Here is a 19,749-nt window from a genome sequence, read left to right on the forward strand (position 1 = left end):
GGAAAGGGGGACTGAAAAAGGGGAATGAGAAAGAGGCACCTGTCAGCTGTGCAGTCCCTCCAAAGGATATGATACAAATGTGAAAAATTTAAAAAAAAAAAGAAAAAGGATTGAGGGTCCCACTTTAGCTGGTCTTCATCTTCTTTGTGTTAATATGCACAATTCACATAAAATATATACAACATGCTGTCTTGTGTGATCATACATGTAAAATTACCTACATCCTACATATTGTGTACTTAAGACACTGTTGTGCATACAATACATACATATAGAAGTGTGCATACACGTCTCCTCCATTTACACGAATGCGATAATCAGGTTCCAATTCCACCTGCTACCCATCTTCCATCGAAGATGAAGGGCACAGAGCTCCGAATCATGAATCTTATCTTTCCTTTTTGTTCCCTAGAAATTAATGTTGTCTGTGGTGGGTTGAGATGCCCGTTTCCTAGGCCTTTCACACCATACCATTGCTAAAGCCTCCAACTCTGTTTCTTATCAAAAAGGGAAGTCAGATTTGATCTCTGACCACAATGGATGACAAAGTAGCTTTGGTGTGAGTCTCTTGAAAACAAGAATGAGGAAAACTTCTTGTCTTTCTTTGTATCTCCAGCTCTTAGCCCAGTGCCTAGCACATAGTAGGTGCTTAACAAATGATTGCTGACCTGACTTGGTATAGCGTCTGGACTTAAATAACCTAAGTTCAAATATTGGTTCTGCCATCTATACCCCACGAGACCTCAGGCAAGCCACTCCTCTTCCCTGGGCCTCAGTTTCCACATTAATGAAATGAGGGAGATAGCCTAGACCCATAAGGTAGCTTCCAGCTTTTTATCAAAGATCCTAAAGCCTGGAGCCTTTCTGAAGTCCTTTCAGCTGGAGTCCTATACCTTCTTCCCCTACCCCCATCCCCAGCCCTGCCCTATCTCCCTAGGACCACAGAGGACGTGGTGAGTGGGCTCCCTCAACCAGAGCTATGTTCTCTTCCTTTAATCCTTGTGTGTCTATTCTTAGCCCCTGAGGTTTGTCTGCCTCCACTTTTCTTCCAGCCAGAGAAACTGGGAGGGGGAGAGGCTCTGCAAGGAACAAACAATTGTCACTGTCTAATCTGGGCCTTAACAATGACACAAAGGGGCCTCAGAGCAGGATGGATGCAGCAACTGGTTTGATTAAATCAAACTTCTGCGGCAACCTTGCTAAATTAAAGTGACAGGCGCTGAGCAGATAACGAAGGGCTGCCAGAGCGGCTCCTCAGGTGGCGCGGGGAGGCACCGACAGGATGTCAGGAGATCAAGCACTAACAGAACATTGGTTTTGCCCTTTTCCTTATTTTCTGAGTCTAGAGAGGGGATGGGAGTTACAGCTGTGAGATTTTTGAATACCTTCCCGGACATTCACCCGAATATGTAGGAGAAAGGGGTGTGTGTGTATACACACACACACACACACACACACACACACTTAGGCAGCATGGTCCAATGGAAAGAGAAGTAGGTTTTCTGTCAAGGGACCTGAGTTCAAATCCTGTCTCTGACATTTACTACTTACATGACCTTGAGCAAGCAGCTTTCAGTGCCTCAGGTTTCTCATCTGTAAAATGACGGCGCTGGACTAGATAACCTCAAAGGTCCCTTCTTGCTTCAGATTTATGATCCTATGGTTTTTATTGTTCATTCATTTCAGTCATGCCCAGCTCTCTGTGACCCCATTTGGGGTTTTCTTGGCAAAGATACTGGAGTGGTTCGCCATTTCCTTCTCCAGGTCATTTTACAGATGAGGAAACTGAGGCAAACAGGGTTGTAACTTGCCCAGGGTCACACAGCTAGTAAGTATCCGAGGCTGGATTTGAACTCAGGTCTTCCTGATTCCAGGCCCAGTGCCGTATCCATTGTACCACCTAGCTGTCTATGCTACCCCTAAGCAAGCTCAGAAAACACCCTTGGAATACCTCGTATTTGTGCCCCATTTTTTTTAAATTTCCCAAAGAGACTTCCCAAGATGGCAATCTCAATTTATCTTCAACAACGCAGCAGGTAGATAGGGAAGGGATTATATGCCCCATTTTACAGATGTAAAAACTGAGGCACAGCAGGTGAGTTGTTCTGTTCCATTCCAGGAGAATTTATGAAGCACCTACTAGCATATGACACTGTGCAAAGTGCTGGGGATATGAAGACAAAAAATTAAGACAAGCACTTGGAGCTTATGCCCAATTCTAAGAAGTTGAGGAGAGGATGGGGAGGATGCCGGGTGTAGGGACAATCTGTGAAAGATCACTCAAGGAATCAGTGGCAGAGCCAAGATGAGCACCTAGAACTCCTGACCTCAGCACTCTTCCATCTACAATACTCCACCTCCTATAAGATTGTAATCTGCTGGATAAATTGATGAAGGGCAAGGCCACCAGTATCGCTCCCTCCCTTAGCCCCGGAAAAAGTGCAAATGGAGGTTTAGACCTAATACCATCTCCTCCATGAAGCCTTCCCTGATCCTACAGTACCCCTTCGAGACTCACTCCCCCAACTTCTACTCACTTTGGCAGCCCAGGTTCCTAGAGCCCACCTCAGAGGTAGCCTGGAGAGGCTCGGATTTTTGGTATTGTCAGTCAGGATCACCCGCTGGTGTGTCCCCATAATCAACTGGCTTCATAGAGAGTCAGAAGACTGCCCCTCCAGATAGACCCCAATTGCCACTGGAAGGCATTTCCACCCAGTGGTGTTCTGGGATGGGCTAGGAAGGCTAGGCTGGGGCAGATGGCTGGTGGAGGGGCTGTGGCTGTGGCCCCTTTACACTGCTTCCTTCCCACCCCCAAGATGGAATGGATTTCTCTCTTTGCAATTCTCACAGCACTAGGACTAGCTCTATCTCCTGCACTTATAGTCTAATTTGTCTTATGGTTATTGGCATGGGGGCCTTATCTCCCATACTGGACTCTAGGCATCGAAACAGGAAGAGGATCCTCTCAGCTATCTCCCTCGGCTCTCAGCCTTGACACAACTAGGCACTCAGCTAGAAAGAGGATACATTAAATAATACCAGCTCGAAACAGCTGCAGCAAACCCACCCCAGCAGCCTGGTAATGTCATTCCCTGCGGGATCCCTCACTAATCATTTCTCTTCCCAAGGCCAGTTTTCCACCGGCCATTTGGCAAGTGGCTCAGAGCTAATCTATGAAGCTCAAAGTTCTGCGTGAGCACACGTATATAAAGGTATTCACATGTTCACTTCCTCCTACCCCACCCCCACTCCCCACCAAAGCAATTCTCCTATCATCTAAACATGATGTGGATACAGCCGCTGGTTTAATTGGGTTCCCAGAAGCCGTACCAGAGGGAACAAATTCTGGGCTTTCCTACCCAGCATATAAGGCTGAGTTCGGACCAGCAAGTGGCTCTGTTTTCCAAACACCCATCTGTCCAGGTTCAGAAAGTCTCCTCTCCAGAAATCTGGCCATGAGAGGATAACATGGCAACTTGCAGAAGACCATCTTTTAAGGTGTGGTAGGTCCGTGGATTTTATCAAGAGGGAATAGCATCAGAAGCCCAGATTTCTATAAGACTTTAAAGTTTACTGAATGGTTTCACCACAATAGCCTTATAAGCTAGAGAGTGCAAGTATTTTTATGCCTATCTTACATTTTACCAGCAGGTGGCATTGAGAGCTACTGTCTGGATCCGAAACTGGTTTTGTCTCGTGCTTCATGCTACTCATTTGTGCATGCCCCAATGGGGCAGAAGTGTCATCATTTCTGTTTTTCTCAGAGAGTCAGCAACCTTGGCTCTGTCATTCTCTATAGGGCAATACCGACTTGTCAAGGGATAGAGAATGGTTGATCCGTTCAATTAAAATTTAGTTGTGACCCCCCCCCCCCCCCCCAAACTTACCCCCCTTTCTTGAACTTGCTCTCTCTCTCTCTCTCTCTCTCTCTCTCTATATATATATATATGTATGTGTATGTATATGTATATACACACACATCCACATATGTGTATGTATGTACACACACACATCCATACTTACACACATATGTGAATATATAGTGAAAGCTTGCTATATAGGTATACACACATATATATGTATATACACATATATATAAGGTCTCATCATGTGACCTTAGCATAATGGAGTCAACTGTGCAGAAGATGACAAATGCACTTGAATGCTGCATATCATTTTCCCCCTTTTCTTAGAAATAATAATTAATAATAAAGCATCTAACAAGTAATTGCATACCCATCGCTCTCCTAGACTTGAAAGTCCCTTAGACATAGGATTAATCTGGACCTTGGAGTTCAATGAGATGTACAGCTGGAGTTGGTTTAGCTGCCCACTTTTTTCCCCCTTTGAATGAGCAAAGGAGTGGCCACTTGATGCTCTGTTCACAAGATGAGGAAGCAGAAACTATGGAGGAATCCTGTCTTGGGAGCCAGAGTGTGGGGGAATGGACTCAGGATCTGGGTAAACTCAGGAGAAGTCTTAAGCTCCCACAACAGGTGACATACTCCATCTTGGCCATTTTGTCCTGGCAGAGACCTCCAACCTTGACCAGTCATAGCTACAAGATTCTATAGCCAAGCTCAATCCAGGAGAAGCCTACAACCTACCTCGCTCATTCTGGAGTCCTTTTCTTTCCCACTTTAATGCAGGAAAAGGTGCCTTTTCCTCCTCACTTGTGGCCATCTCAGACAAATCTCACTACATCTCACTACTTCTCAGACAAATTTCTACTTCTCTCTCCACAGGGTGGGATTGGGGTGGACAGAATGATAAAGTCACTACATACGGAAGGGGAAATGGAGGCTCAGGTTAAGTGAAATGACTCAGCAGGGTCACACATCTAGTAAAGTATCAGAACCAGTATCCAAACACAGAGTTCCCCTGACTCCCAGACCAGTGTTCTTTCCACGACATCTTGCTATCCAACCAGCTGAAATGACAAATCCTTGAAGCATATATGCACACCTCTTCTAGCATTATAGATAGAGCATTACAGAACCTGAGATACTGATTCTATTTCTAAAACTACACTGTCATTTCAGCCCTGCTCTGATGATGCAAAGCTGTTCTCACCCCCCACTCCCACACCCTACCCTCTTTCAGATCAAATTCTCAGAGAGGGGCTATTTCAGTGGCACTCCCAATAATGTAGCGTGAAAGTCAATTACACGAAGAAGTCCTAGGTTCTTATTAATCCTCAATTCCTATCCTCAAATCCTACAGAATGATCTTGCCAAGAGATTCTAATTGCAGTCCAAGGGAAGCAAATATGCTGTCTTTCACCACTCTCCAGTCTGTCCCTACTCCTAAATACAGACAGACAGACAGACAGACACACACACACACACTCAATAGGATCAGTGATCACTTGAATTCTCATTGTCTGACCATAGCCTCATAGGTTTCCTTGACTTTTTTATTCTTGACCGTACATATTGTTTCTATGTAAAGGTCCTATGACTAATGACAGGATTAGAATATAGAGCTAGAAAGAACTTTAGACATCTCAACTCTGCCATTAACAGCTGCTTGTCTTCAGGCAAGCCCTTTTACTTCTCTGGGTCTCAGTTTCCTCATCTGTAATAGGAGTAGAGGAGATGACCCCTGCAACCACTCGCAGCTCTCAACCTATGTATGATCTTATGAGCTAATCCAATTCCCTTGTTTTACAGATGAGGACTTCAGGTCTTAGAGGGGATGAAGCGTTTTGCCCAAGTTATGCAGATGGTATAAAGTAACAGAGCTAAGATTCTATCTCAACCCTTTGATGCCAAATTCCGTGTTCTTTCTACTACATCTGTTTCCACCCCATTGAATGAAAGGAATTAAGATTCTTCTAGACCTCACTTGTCAGGTCAACACAATAGTGAGGAACCAGTGCAGGGCTAGTAGTCAGAAGACGTAGGTTCTAGCCCGTGGTCTGTCGTTAATTAGCTGTGTGGCTTTGGGTGTATCACATCATCCTCTGGGCCTCAGTTTCCTCATCTGCAAAATGAGAGGTTTGGGCTGGATAATTTCCAAAGTCCCTTCCAGCTTCCATATTCTATCATTCTGCAATGGAAAGATCAAAATGCAAGTTATTTCCAGATCCCTCCAGGCAGAAACACAAAAGAGCATGTTGGATATTCATTACTCACTCTCCATTGCCCCAGTCACTTTTCATAGATGATGATTCATGGAGAATAATCATAGCAAAGAAAACTTGTCTAAAGCCAGTGGGGGGTGGGGGAAGGGGGAGATGAAAAGGGAGAAGGGAGGGATATTGGGAGGGAGCCAGAGAACAAAACTCTTCTCCCAGCTCAGTCTCTGCTCTTTGATTTGCATCTTCATTTGTTAACCAGCGACAATCAGTTTTTTTCCCCTATACCCACTCTGATTTAAGGAAGAGTGCCTTCTCCCCTCTGGAGATCTGAAGGGCTCTTTTCCTTTTTATATAGACCACCCACCCCTGGCTCCTGGGGCAGCTTTGCTTCTCCCTCTGTCATGCCCATGAATGCTTGAGCCCCTCTGGCAGCCAGAACTGAGAGGATCTTTACCCACATACTGGCTGTTGGGACAACAGGAGGGTCATGGGCTCTAGACCCGGCCCCTCCTAGGAGCAGCTGTTGACTTCAGTTCTGGCTCTTCTGAGAGCCTCCAGATTGGAATTCCCACTGAGTCCTGGAATAGAGGCCCTCCAATCAGAGCAAGAGGAGAATGGATGGTCTCTATCCCCTGCTGAATACCAGGTGTGAGACCAGAGAGCCCCCAGTTGATACCAAATGTGGAAAGCAGTGGGACAGTGTCCTAAAGTGATCTCTTTTCCTTCTCAATCCACAACTTCTTGTAGGGTCCTTGTTGCCTTTCTTCCTCTATCTCTACCAACTTCTCCCTGGCTTTCTCCCCCTTTTTCCTCCCCCCCCAACAAGTATCCTTGTTCCTTTATAGCTTATAGCTGCAAAGAGTTTGGTAAAGAAGTCCCATAGAATATGGTGTAACAGAAATAATATTGAATTTACAGGTAGAGGTTTCTCTATATGAATCTTCAGCATTGAGCAATGTCTGGTACATAGTAAGTCCTTAATAAATGACTGACTGATTGGTTGTCTTCAAATTCTACTACTTATTGTGTAATCCAGGATGGGCCCCTCTACTCCTCTGAACCTCGGGTTCTTCATCTGTAAAATGGGGGGCAGCGTATGGTGTATGGACTAGATTAGCTCAACAGCCCTTCCAACTCAGACTATAATCTATGATTACAGCATGGCTGCCCCTAGTTTTATGTATATCTGATTTCTGTTTTCCTGATTCCTAGTTCTTCCATTTTTATTCTCTCCGTACTTTATCTCCCCCTCTCAACTCAGCACTACCCATTTCATGTCCGAGTATCCACACTTTTGTGTTCCCCTGCCATTGGTATCCCAACTTCCTTTCTAGCATTTCCAGATCATAGGAAACTATCTCTGCTCACCCAGCCATGGTGGCTGACTCTGTCTCTTCCTTTCTAATACACAGAAGGCCTTGATGTACAGAGCTCTTTACATCCTGCTTTTTGCCTGTGCTCTTGAGTCACAGGGGATAGATCTCTGCTACAACACTATCTCTCTGTGATAGGCTGTACAAACCCCAAACCTTTAACACCAGCTCTGAGTCTGAAGGCTAAAAGACTGTGGGGCTGCTGACTGGAAGGTAATACAGGCATTTCCCTCTGTGCAGAGGTAGCTGAAAAGGGGGATGATTGGTTGCATCTCTGCAGAGATGCAAAGTATCAGGAATAGGGCTGATGGCTTTAACATCATATTAGTTGGGAGCTGGACTGGGTGCCATGAGTGGGAGAATGTGAAAAGAGAGGAAGGGTTTGGGAGTGTTTGGGGCATGTGATTCAGAATGAAAATAGAACTCTAAGCATGGGAGAGCAGAGAATCCAGGGAAGGGCTATTGGCCCAGTGGTATTTGCTTTGCATCTCCTTCCTCCATTTCAATAAGTGGGGGGTGGGTGGGATGAGCAGGGTAGAGCTTTTAGCCTGATTCTTAGTCCCCGACTCCGAGCCTATACTGATACACAGCATGAAATGATGAGAGGGTGAGATCAAATCCTGTCTGGGACAGATTATCTGAATCCTGGGTGTAGCTGAACTAGCCTTCTGGTTTCTATTTTTGAAGAGAAGAGGTTGAAGGGGCACCAGCAACCTGACACTCTGAGTCCATGAGTTATCTGGCCCATCAGAATGATCTTGGTACCTCCCTATCTGTACTTAGCATTAAGCTTCCTAGCCAAAGAAGGGTGAATGTTCCCCAGCAGACACAGATTCTCTACTTTCTTAACCCTTCTCTGGAACTCTTCCAGCTGGAAGTCATCATTATCTTCAATGAGTATCATGGTTCTCGGTGTCCCAGAGCACCCAATTGCTGGGCAAACCTTTGGGAATGAAGGACAAACAAGAATAACAATTCTTCTGACACAGAAACCAGGAGGAGCCTAGCCAGCTATTCAGCAGAGAAGACAGAATCAAATCTTAGAGCTTTTCATCACAGCCTACTCCATGTGTATGCTGGAGGATAGGGAACACCAGCAACCAGATCTCAGTGTCCTTCCAGGTGACCATTCCTCTATTCACCTTCCCTCTACTCTCACATCAGGTCCCAAATGTCATGCCAGAGCTTCCAGGCTCCACACTCACACTTGTCCGAGAGGTGCCACCAAGGTGCTCACCCTCCCTCTGAACATCTGCTCTCCTTGGTCCCCAATCTTACCCAAAGAGAGAGACAGCACATAGTCCTCAGTCACTGAGATGCCTTCCACTGCTACTGCCTCTAGGGTTCCCAAGTCAGTCTCCCAAAACCGTCACTTAGCATATACCAGTTCCAATATTCTTGATGCTCCAAGGCTTTCCCAAAACCCAAGGAACTGTAAATTTCTCATTCCTCTGACAGCAGAAGAAAGAGAAGCAAATCTCCCTGAGGGGACAATACCTTCTTCTCCCTGTAACCCTCTCAGTCCCTAAACATGCCAAACCTCCAACAGGCTCCATTCTTCCCTTCCCCCCAACTTTCTCCCTGGATCGAAGGAGCAGGGATGAGGCGTGATAACCCTGATTTTTATGCCCAAAAGAGAAACTTGCCTAATTTCTGCTAGTACTGTGTGATAAGTTACTTAACCTTTATATGGCTTGGTTTCCTCATCTGAAAAATGATTTGGATTCAGGTCTTCTTGGCCCAGCATTCTATCTACTATGTCATCAGCAGCTTCTATGTGCCTTGTCCATAGGATCCAGTCCCCCTCATTGTACAGATGAGAAAACTAAGGCCAAGGGAGATTATTTGTCCAAGGCCACACAAGTGTCAAAGGTGGAGTCTGAACCTTTATTCTCTGGCTCCAGAGTCAGCATTCTTTCTACTGACACTTGAGTCAACAAGCATTTTTTAAGTACCTAATTAATAATGGCTTGTGGCTGGGGTTTGAGGCGGAGCTCTCTATCCAGACTGCTTCCTCCAAACCCATTTGACAAAATTCATTCATATGGTCCAAGAAAAGTCTTGCACCTTGCCCTGTCCCCTGTGAGGATAGTTTAACCCTGTGAGGATGATCAAACTCATTCTCAGGGCACTGGCAGCAAAGGGAAATCCTCCTCCATTATGAATGCTGGCCTGTCCAGTATGGGCCCTCCCAACTTGACCAACGTGAAGATTACCCTTGCTTTGCTCAAGAGAAAATGTTCAGGACTATATCCAAAATACTAAATGGAATTATCTCAGAAAAGTCTTTTCCTTTCACTTCCCTGATTACTGGCTCCTACAAAAGAGATGAAATTGAGGGTGGGGTGGGGGCAATCACCATCACCGATATAGAGAAGTCTTTGCTGTAAGCTCCTTGAGCCTAAGGTGCATTAAGCTCTGCCCCAGATCCACCAGGTCATCCAAGGTGATTTAGGTAGGGGAGCTACCTTCATTTTGTGGCTGCTGTAGCTACGATGCTGCTCAACCATAAGTTACCTTCCTGAACATTCACCTTCTGAAAGAGAATCCAGGAGGAGCTGAGGTCTTGATTCAGACACGTTTCCACAAGCAGAATCTGAACTTACAGACAGAGCCCTAACTAGGGTAAAGCAATCAACACTTTTCCCTAGAGCTCCAAAATTTAGGGAGCATTGATAGCACTTGCACGCCTTCAACAGGAAGACGCGATTGAGCTTGGCCCCCATTTAGTTAAAATAAGAAGACACCAGATGGCTTCCTCCTCTTCTCTGTGCTCGCTCAGCAGTTGGGCACTTCCCTGGCCAACTCTACCTTGTGTCCTACTCAGCTGTAGGCTGTTAGTGTCCTGGGGACCCCACCCACAGTGACACAGATCTTGAGTTCCAAAGTCTCTAAGGTTTCCCCTCACCACAAATGAATTTACTCCAGGCCCAAGAATCACTGGTTATGTCTTTACTTTTCATCATAGTTCAGTCTGTGCTGGCATACAGTGTGATGGAAACAAGCCACTCCTCTCACAAATTCCAAATGCACCACCAGGATCCCAAATTCCATACTTGCACTTGTCCTTGGGACTTTATCACTCTCCAGCCAATCCCAGGTAACCAACATTACACCCTCGACCAGTCCAAGCATCTATTCTATTCACTTCCTCATCTCACCCCAAAATACAAACAGAACATACTCTCCCTATAGTCAATGAGTCTCTTTCCATCCTACTGAACTCAAAGCTTCCATACTACTCTCTCAAATCACCCAAGAAAATACAACAGCACTGAAACTACTTTTTGACAATATACTAAAAATCTATTTCTCCCATACATACACTTTACTCTTCACCTCTTATTCCAATGGAGCCATAAATACCTGACTGCTCCTGCCAGTGCCCATTTTAGGACAGGAGACAAGTCTAGGCATACCCATTTGGCCCATAACTTCTCTCAGGCTCACAGCATCCTCAGTTCTTGTTCAATAGTATCCTCAATTTTAGTCTCTCTGATGCCTTCTATGCACTCAACCATAATAGCTCTTATACTTCTGGGTCCTCAAGACCTTTGTTAACCCCTTGGGCCCTGGACTCCCTTCAGGCTTCTGGAGAATATCACTTTCCTTTCCAGCACAGCTTATAGGCAAAAACATCTCAGTGATTATTAATATTTCCAACATGTCTCATGTCTTATTTATCATTGCTAGGTACCCATAGCTCCTAGGAAAATGTCACAAAGTAGGTGCTTAATAGTCTTGATATTTTAGAGCACATGTTTGTGATATGTTTATATAGACATGCATACATAAATACATATGTGGGGGGGGTATCCAAGGAGGACTAGCACCTCTGGTGTGAGGGCTTGCCAACCCTTCTTCAGGGCTGCTCACCCACCTTTGGTATCTACTTGTCACCTAACTGTGGCCACAAGAAGCTGTAGCGTGTACAGTGGCCACACCCCAGCAAATTATCTCAGCAGATGGGCTAAACCAGATTGAGGGTAGCTGACAGTCTTTAAACCCATTGGTGAGTTAGGGAGATGCCTCCCCCAAGTATGTGAACACTTCTCCCAGTGGAATGGGTAGATGAGAACAATTTGTTCCAATGGCCATGAAGGTGGCTGAAGAAGATTCTGTGGAGTCCTTAGAGCTTGGTCAGACACTGAAGACGCCAAGGTCATCCACTGCATCCTGGGCCACCACCAGTTGTCTTGACTTTTATCTTGCCAACGGACTTCAGTGACTCTGGAAGAGAGTGTGAGACTGAGGACTTCAATTCATGTGCAAGTCAAGATATTATTCATTCATGATGTCATTGGTCCTCTTTGAAAATGAAGGATAAACAACAACATATATGTGTATCTATATACACACATATATGTACATATATGCACACATATATACACCCAACCCTATTGTACACAAGTATGTGTGTATTTATGCATGTATGCATATACACATACATGTTGTCTCCATGTTAGAAAGTAAGCTCTTGGAGGACAAGGACTGTTTCACCTTTGTCTGCATTTCCTGTGTTTAGCACAATGCCTGGCACATAGTAGGTGTTTACTAAATACTTGTTAATGATTAATACTTGTCTGTCAGTAAACACTTATTAAGTGTCTACTATGCCTCAGGCACTGTGCCGAGGATACAGTGAAAGACAAAATCAGTCCTTGCCCTCGAGGAGCTCACAATCTAATGGGAGAAACAACACGTAAACAATTATGTACAAGCAAGATATATGCAGGTTTAACTGGCGATAGTAGAGGGAAATGTTTGTTTCTTATTTTTTGGTGAGACTGCTTCTGAGCAACTAGAACAAGTCCCATGCCAGGAAGGCTTTCTCTTGGAAGTTGACTCTAGTATAGGTAATTAGGTGCAGAGTTTGGACCTCTTCCAATTTTCCTATTGATATTCCTATTGGTGTCATTTATACAATGTGGGACAACCTCCCCAGATGCAGTAGGCCAAGCATCATAGCCAATGAAATTTATCTAGGAGCAATTTTGTTCATTGAAACAAATCAGGTGGGGCAGAGTTACCCTCAAGCTGCTGCTTTCCTGGCTCAACTCCTACTTTTTTCTTTTTGGTTTTTAATGTCAATCATCCAAATGACCAGCATCTATATAAATTTGCCACTCTCTTCCAGGAAGCTGTGGGTGTACTTCTGTGGGGCAAGTGACTGTGACAATGAATTATCTAAAAATTAGAGCTATTCAAAAGTGGAACCAGTTGTGTCAGGAAGCAGGGAGTTCCTTTTGGAAGCTGGACAACCTCTTTTTCTGGTATTCTATAGAGGGGATTGCTAGGCAGGTAAGATTGTATTAAATGACCTCTGATGTCCCTCACTATTGTGTAACTCTGCAGATAACATTTCTCAAAGCCTCCCAAATAAAAAAAAATACTTGAAAATCTGGTAAGCCAAGCTTTGTCTCATGATCTTACTAACTGTTCTGGAAATATCAGTAGGGTATAATGGGGAAAAAAAAAAACATGTACTGAAAGAAAGAAGATTTGGGTCCTGCGTTCCATTTTGCTATCTCACTATGTTATCATGGGCAAATACCCTACCCTGTTGGGGCTTTAGTTGCTCCATATGAAGACAATAATAACTGCCTGAACACAGGAGACTCAGAAAGACATTCTTTTGAAGTTCTATCCAAGATCTATGGTTCCTCCATCTGGTGCTGTTTCACGATCTTTGTTTGGATGGTTTATTCAAGTCAAAAGTGACTGTAGAAGAAAGACTTACATGAACTGATGCAAAGTGAAATGAGCAGAACCAGGAGAACATTGTACACAGTAACAGCAACATTGTGCGATGATCAGCTATGAATGATTTAGCTCTTCTCAGCAATACAATGATCCAAGACAATTCCAAAGAATTCATGATGGAACATGCTGTCCACATCCAGAGAAAGAACTGATGGAGTATGACTACAGATTGAAGCACACCATTTTCACTTTCTTTTTTTTCTTTTATTTTTTGTAGGTTTTTTTTTCCTTTTGGTCTGTTTCTTCTTTCACAACCTGACTAATATGGAAATATGTTTTATATGATTGTACGTATATAACCTATATCAAATTGCTTACCATTTTGGGGAGAAGGAAGGGGAGGGAGGGAAGGAATTCAAATTTTTTAAATGAATGTTAAAAATTATATTTACATATAATTGGAAAAAATAAAATACTATTTTTTTAAAGTGACTGTAGAGCAGGCCTGCACAATGTTCAGCACGAACAGCCAAGCGCCACTTGCAGGTGCATGAAAGGATTTCGGGTGGCTCATAAAAAACGTAAAGGATGTAAAACAGGCCTGCACAACCTACTACCCGTGGACCAGTTGCAGCCGGTCAAAGAATGCCAGGTGGCCTGTGACAAATGTAAAATATATAAACCAGAGCTGCACAATATACTGCCTCAGGCCACTTTGGCAGGCCATAAGTGGCCCACAGGCCCTATGTTGTACAGGCCTGCAGTAGAGTGTAAGTTCCTTGAAGGCAGGGACTATGTGACTATAGAATGTTAGCTTCTCGAGGGCAACGACTATGTTCTTTCTTAATTTTTGTATCCTCAGTGCTGAGCAAAGTGCCCACCATAGAGTAGGAACCTAATAAATATTTGTTGAGTAGAAATTGTTCAATTAAATCTTTTTTAAGTTTTAAAGTTTTTCCCAAAGCCCAACACTTTCTCTTTATCCCATCTGCTTTCCTGGACTGAAATCCAAGGCCCTGATCTGCATCACAACAAAATAGAGAGTCAGAAATTTGGAAATTAAATGAAGTTGGAGTCTTTGAGGAACAAGTCCCAAAACATTTTCTCTAAATTGCCTGAGCAGAAAGTGATTCACAGTGTACATTCGATAGAAAAGTAGGACGTGAAGCCTGAGGATTTGGGTTCAGATCCTCCCTCTGACACTGGCTTTGAGAAACGGCCTTAAACTGACTTGACAAGAAAGAAAAAAAGCCGGGTAAAGTGTCTAAGCAACTATGAGAGGGCTCAGTTCACAGAAACCTCCCCAGTGCCTCATCCATTTCTCCTTGGAACCCTGAGCCCCTGCCTTTCTCCAAAAGGCTTCTCAGAGCCCTTCACTATTCTTGCCCCTATACTGTCTCCAGCCCTTGCCTGTCTCCCTCCAGAGTCAATTCCCTATCCTCACCACAGGCATTGCTCCTTTCCCCTCCGAAGCCCAGCATGGCTGTGGGTGGGACTTGCTCACCAAGCCCCAGCCCACTCCCAAGAGACACTCTTCCCTGTCTGAGATCTGAACATGCTCCAACAGAGAGTGTTTATTTCCAGGGACAGCCTTTGCTGTTGTTGCTCAGGAGTATTTGGGGGGTGGGGGAATTGGGACGCTTATTGTTCGAAACCCTGGGAGGGTTGTGGGGTGGGGTGGCAGAGAATGGAGACATGGAATCTGCCCTGGGCCTAAATATTATAATGTGATTTCCATAGACTGTGTGTGGCCCCTAGATCTCTTTCCTCAAATCAGTGAGTTGCCTAGCTTCTGGTCTGTTGACGGAGACAAGATTTTTGACATTACATCACTGGGGTGCGTCTTTATGTTCCATATCCCAGAGCTGGGATGGGATTCGGTGCCTAAATGAGAGGAGAAGGGCCAGAGAGATTGGAGTTGGGGAGGTAGTTTCCTTTGTTTATTTTAGTTCAGGTTTGAAACCTTGTTGGGACAAAACTGAGTCTTGCCTCTTACTGGGCTCCTGTCAATCATCGTCAATTCCTGAGCCAAGCAGTTCTGGCATGGATGCCAAGTGGGATGGCCTCCCAAGAATAGGTAGGGCAAGTTGCCAGGATGATAAGCCACAGGGCAGGTTTTCTAGGAGCTCCTGCAACTACTGCTTCTGTCCTCTCTCTCCACCCAGGGAAATGTGCAAAAAGGAACCAGTTATTTACCTACTGGCCCTTTAGTACATGCTCATCTGCCTTCTGGGAGGGAGTCCCATCCTGACTCCTGGTACCTCGAGAAAGCACATTCATAACCGGTCTTGGTGTCTTTGATTTATTTCTATAATTTATTTTTAAGTGAGATAAGTCCTCCCACCAGGTCATGTGTATGGGGGTAGGGGAGAAGAAGAGAGGGAGATGCTGAGCCATCTCATTCCTCCTCAGCACATATGAATCACCCCACCCCCACCCCCATGTGTCAAGAATATTTATCCGTGTTTATATCTCCATGGTGACAAGTTTGGTTCTCTCTTAACCTGCACCCTTAAAAACCATGACAGCCCACTCGTTGCCATACACATCTCTGGTTCCAGCTCTGAATCAAAGGATCACGGAACCTCAGAGTTAGAAGGTCCCTCAAGGGAATGAATACGGATATGCCTGAACACAGATCCTCTCTACAGGATACCTGGAAAGTATTCATCCAGCTTTTGTATGAGACCTCTGGGGAGAGTATGTCCACTACCTGCCAAGGCAGCCTAGGGCACTTGGAGTTAGCTCTAATCAGTAAGCTTTCCTGGGGCAGCAAGGTAGTGAAATACATAGAGCCCTGGCCCTGGAGTCATGAAGGAGCTGAGTTCAAATCCAGCCTCAGACACTTACCAGCTGTGTGACCCTGGGCAAGTCACTTAATACCTATTGCCTCAAAAAAAAAAAAAAAGGTTTCCTGACATCAAGCCTAAATTTCCCTCTCTGCAATTTTCACACATTGTTTCAGGTACTGCTCTCTAGGGTCAGGGAGAGCAAATTTAATACCTCTTCTACACAGACAGCTATCATATGTGTGTGTCTCCTCTTCCTAGGCTAAACAGTCCAGGTTCTTTCAGCAGATGTCACGAGGCCTAGCTCCTCCCAATATTCCATACTTGCCCCCCACAGCAGAGGACCCTCCACAGTCCTAAAGTGGGACCCCTCCAATGACCAAATGGGAATTGGTTGATTGGTTGGGTGGGTGGCCTCTGGAGCCCCTTTTTTACCATTCTCTGTGGTGGGGTGGTGGTGCTGACTGGATCCACTACCAATTTATGTTTTTCAACCTCAACTGGACACTCATTGCTGACTGCAAGATAATCCTTTATAATTCCCTAATTAAGTCACAATTTCATTCACCACAGCAGCTCTTCCAAACCTCCCATGGATCCCATCCCCCCACCCTCTCAGCTGAGAACCTTGCCTCATATTTTATTTTTAGAACTAAGGCCATTCATTATTCATCAGGAGAGCTCCCTCTTCTCCCTTCCTCCTCATCTCATGTCTTCTGCCACAATCATGCCTCTCACATAATGAGGTGGCCCCTTCTCTTTGCCCTCTACATATACAAATGATCTTACTTCATCCTGTCTTCACTAGTAAATTGCCCCTTTATCATCCCCATTATCTTACCTGTCTTCAATCTCTCTGTGTCTACTGGATGCTTCCCTACTACAAGGCTGTGTCTCTCCCATTCTCAAAAAACCCTGGCTTGATCCATCCATCCTTGCAAGCTGGAATCCCATATCTTTCCTCCTCTTGTGGCTAATCTCCTTGAGAAGGCCATCTACAATAGGTGCCTTTACTTCTTTTCCTCTTACTCTAATCTTTACTCTACAATCCAGCTTTCAATCTCACCATTCAATAGAAACTTCTCTCTCCAAAGTTATCAAAGATTGCCAAATCTAATGACTTTTTTTTTTTTTGCAAGGCAGTTGGGGTTAAATGATTTGCCCAGGGTCACACAGCTAGTAAGTGTCAAGTGTCTGGTCTGAGACCGAATTTGAACTCAGGTCCTCCTGAATCCAGGGCTGTTGCTCTATCCACTGCGCCACCTAATTGCCCTCTAATGACCTTTTCTTAATCCCCATCTTTTTGACCTCTCTGAAGCCTTCGAGACTGATCACCCTCTTCTTATTACTCTCTTCTCTCTAGGTTTTCAGGATACCACTCTCTCCTGGTTCTTCTAATACCTTTCTGACCACTCCTCTGCCTCCTCGGCTGGATCCTCTTCCAGTTCATGCCCTTTAAACATAGGCATCCCACAAGGCTCTCTCTTGGGTCACCTTCTTTTCTCCCTCTATACTATTTCACTTGATAATCTCAGCAGCTCCTATGGATTCAATTACCATCTCTCTGCTGCTGATTCTCAAATCTACTTATCTTGCCCTATCCTCTCTGCCCATCTTCAGTCTCCCATCTCCAACTGTCTATTAGACATCTCAAATTGGGTGCCCTGTTCACATCTTAAACTCAACACTTCCACGACCATACTCAATATCTTTTCCCCCAAACCCTCCTCTTTCCCTAACTTCCCAATTACTGTTGAGGGCACCACCATCGTTCTAGTACCTCAGGCTCACAACCTGGTTGTCATCCTTAACTCCTCACTCTCTCACCACCCCTCCCACCTCCCCATATCCAATGACTAAAATACTGTAATCATCTTCTGATTGGTCTGCCTGTCACAAGCATCTCCCCACTCCAGTCCATACAGTACAGGTCTGTCCATGTCAGCTCCCCACTCCTGGCTCCCTAACACCTCCAGGATAAAATATAAAGACCTCAGATGTTCAAAGCCCTTCATAACCTGGTGTGGCTCTGCTCACCTTTCTAGTCTTCTTACACCCCACCTCCACATACTCAGTGATTAGTAACACTGGCTTCCTTGGTCCTCAAACAAAACCTTTCAACTCTCCACTCCAAGCCTTTTCACTTGTTTCCTCCAAGCTTCGAATGTTCTCCCTCCTCATTTCTACCTCCTGGCTTCCCAGTTTTCCTTCAAATTCCAGCTTCTGTAAGAAGCCTTTCTTGATCCTTCTTGATTCTAACACCTTCCCTTGTTGATTATTTCCAATTTGTCTTGGATGTATCTTGTTTGTAAAGAGTTGTTTGCATCTCTTTCCCCTCAGAGCTGGTGGTGGTGTGGCTGTTCCTCGATCATGGCAAAAATCAAGTCCAGGGATCTTCGTGGGAAGAAGAAGGAGGAGCTACTCAGACAGTTAGATAATTTAAAGGTGGAACTTTCCCAATTGAGAGTGGCCAAGGTCACTGGAGGAGCTGCATCCAAGCTTTCTAAGATCTGAGTCTTCTGAAAATATATTGCCCGAGTTCTGACTGTTATCAACCAGACACAAAAAGAGAACCTCAGGAAATTCTATAAGGGCGAGAAATACAAGCCCCTGGACCTTCGGCCCAAGAAGACCTGTGCCATGTGCGCAGGCTTAATAAGCATGAAGAAAGCCTGAAGACCAAAAAACAGCAGAGGAAGGAGTACCTGCAGCCCCTTCGGAAATTTGCTGTGAAGGCATAATTTGCTAAGGTGCTCAATAAAAAGACAAATTGTTATAACCTGTGTAATACTGAAAAAAAAAAAAAAGAGTTGTTTGCTTGCTATAGACCATGAACTCCTGGAGAGCAGGGACTGTCTTTTACATTTCTTTGTATCCCCAGTGCACAACACAGTGCCTGGCACGTAGTTGGCACTTAATAAATATTGATTGACTGACTGACTCAGCCTTGAAGGAGAACTTTGGATTTCAAAGATCTCCCATCTCCTCTTTGATAACTTTTGCTGAGACCATTCTGTATTTTGTTAGACCCCAGCACTTCCTGAAGTGGGAGCCAGAATCCATTTGTACTAACAACAACCACCACAATATTAGCTAAAATTTACATAACTTTTTTTGGGGAGGTGGGAGCAATCAGGGTTAAGTGACTTGCCCAGGGTCACACAGCCAGTAAGCATCTTGAAGCTGGATTTGAACTCAGGTCTTCCTGATTCCAGAGCTGGTACTCTATCCAACTGCACCACCTAGCTGCCTCTATACCTTTTTAAAGATTTGCAAAGTGCTATACATGTAATTTCATTTGAGTCTCGAACTAGCTTTATGAGGTAGGTGCTACTATTATCCACCTTTTGCAAATGAGGAAATGTTATCACCATCAATCCCTACCTGTAATTTTATGATCCTGGAGAACTCCTGATTAGCAAACACTCTCAAGTCAATTTGTCTATAACTTACATATGTGTGTGTGTGTATGTATGCGTGTGTGTATATGTGTGTATGTGTGTGTGTGTATATATATAGATATAGATATAGATATACGTATATGTATATGTATATATGGTGTTAGTTGCCTGTGGGCACTGAGAATGACTAGCCCATGGTCACAACTGGCTATGTCAGAGGCAGGACTTCAACCCTGGTCTTCTAGTCTCCAAGGCCTGATCTCCATCCACTCTACGTCTTAATTATTACAATTCCAATCATAATCATTAAAGGGTCCACCATTTATAAAATGCTTTGTACTTTTACAGAATCTTTTACATAGGTTGTTTAATTTTATCCTCACAAAGTAATTATGGCAGGC

General features: G+C 44.5%; 1 pseudogene; it reads left to right on the forward strand.

Annotated features, from left to right (window-relative positions):
• Window positions 1–18,317: 18,317 nt before the first annotated feature.
• Window positions 18,318–18,744, forward strand: LOC114041784 (annotated as a pseudogene).
• Window positions 18,745–19,749: the final 1,005 nt, after the last annotated feature.

The sequence above is a fragment of the Vombatus ursinus genome, unplaced genomic scaffold (genome assembly GCF_900497805.2).
Source record: "Vombatus ursinus unplaced genomic scaffold, bare-nosed wombat genome assembly UNPS02014179.1, whole genome shotgun sequence".
In the NCBI taxonomy this organism is placed as follows: domain Eukaryota; kingdom Metazoa; phylum Chordata; class Mammalia; order Diprotodontia; family Vombatidae; genus Vombatus; species Vombatus ursinus.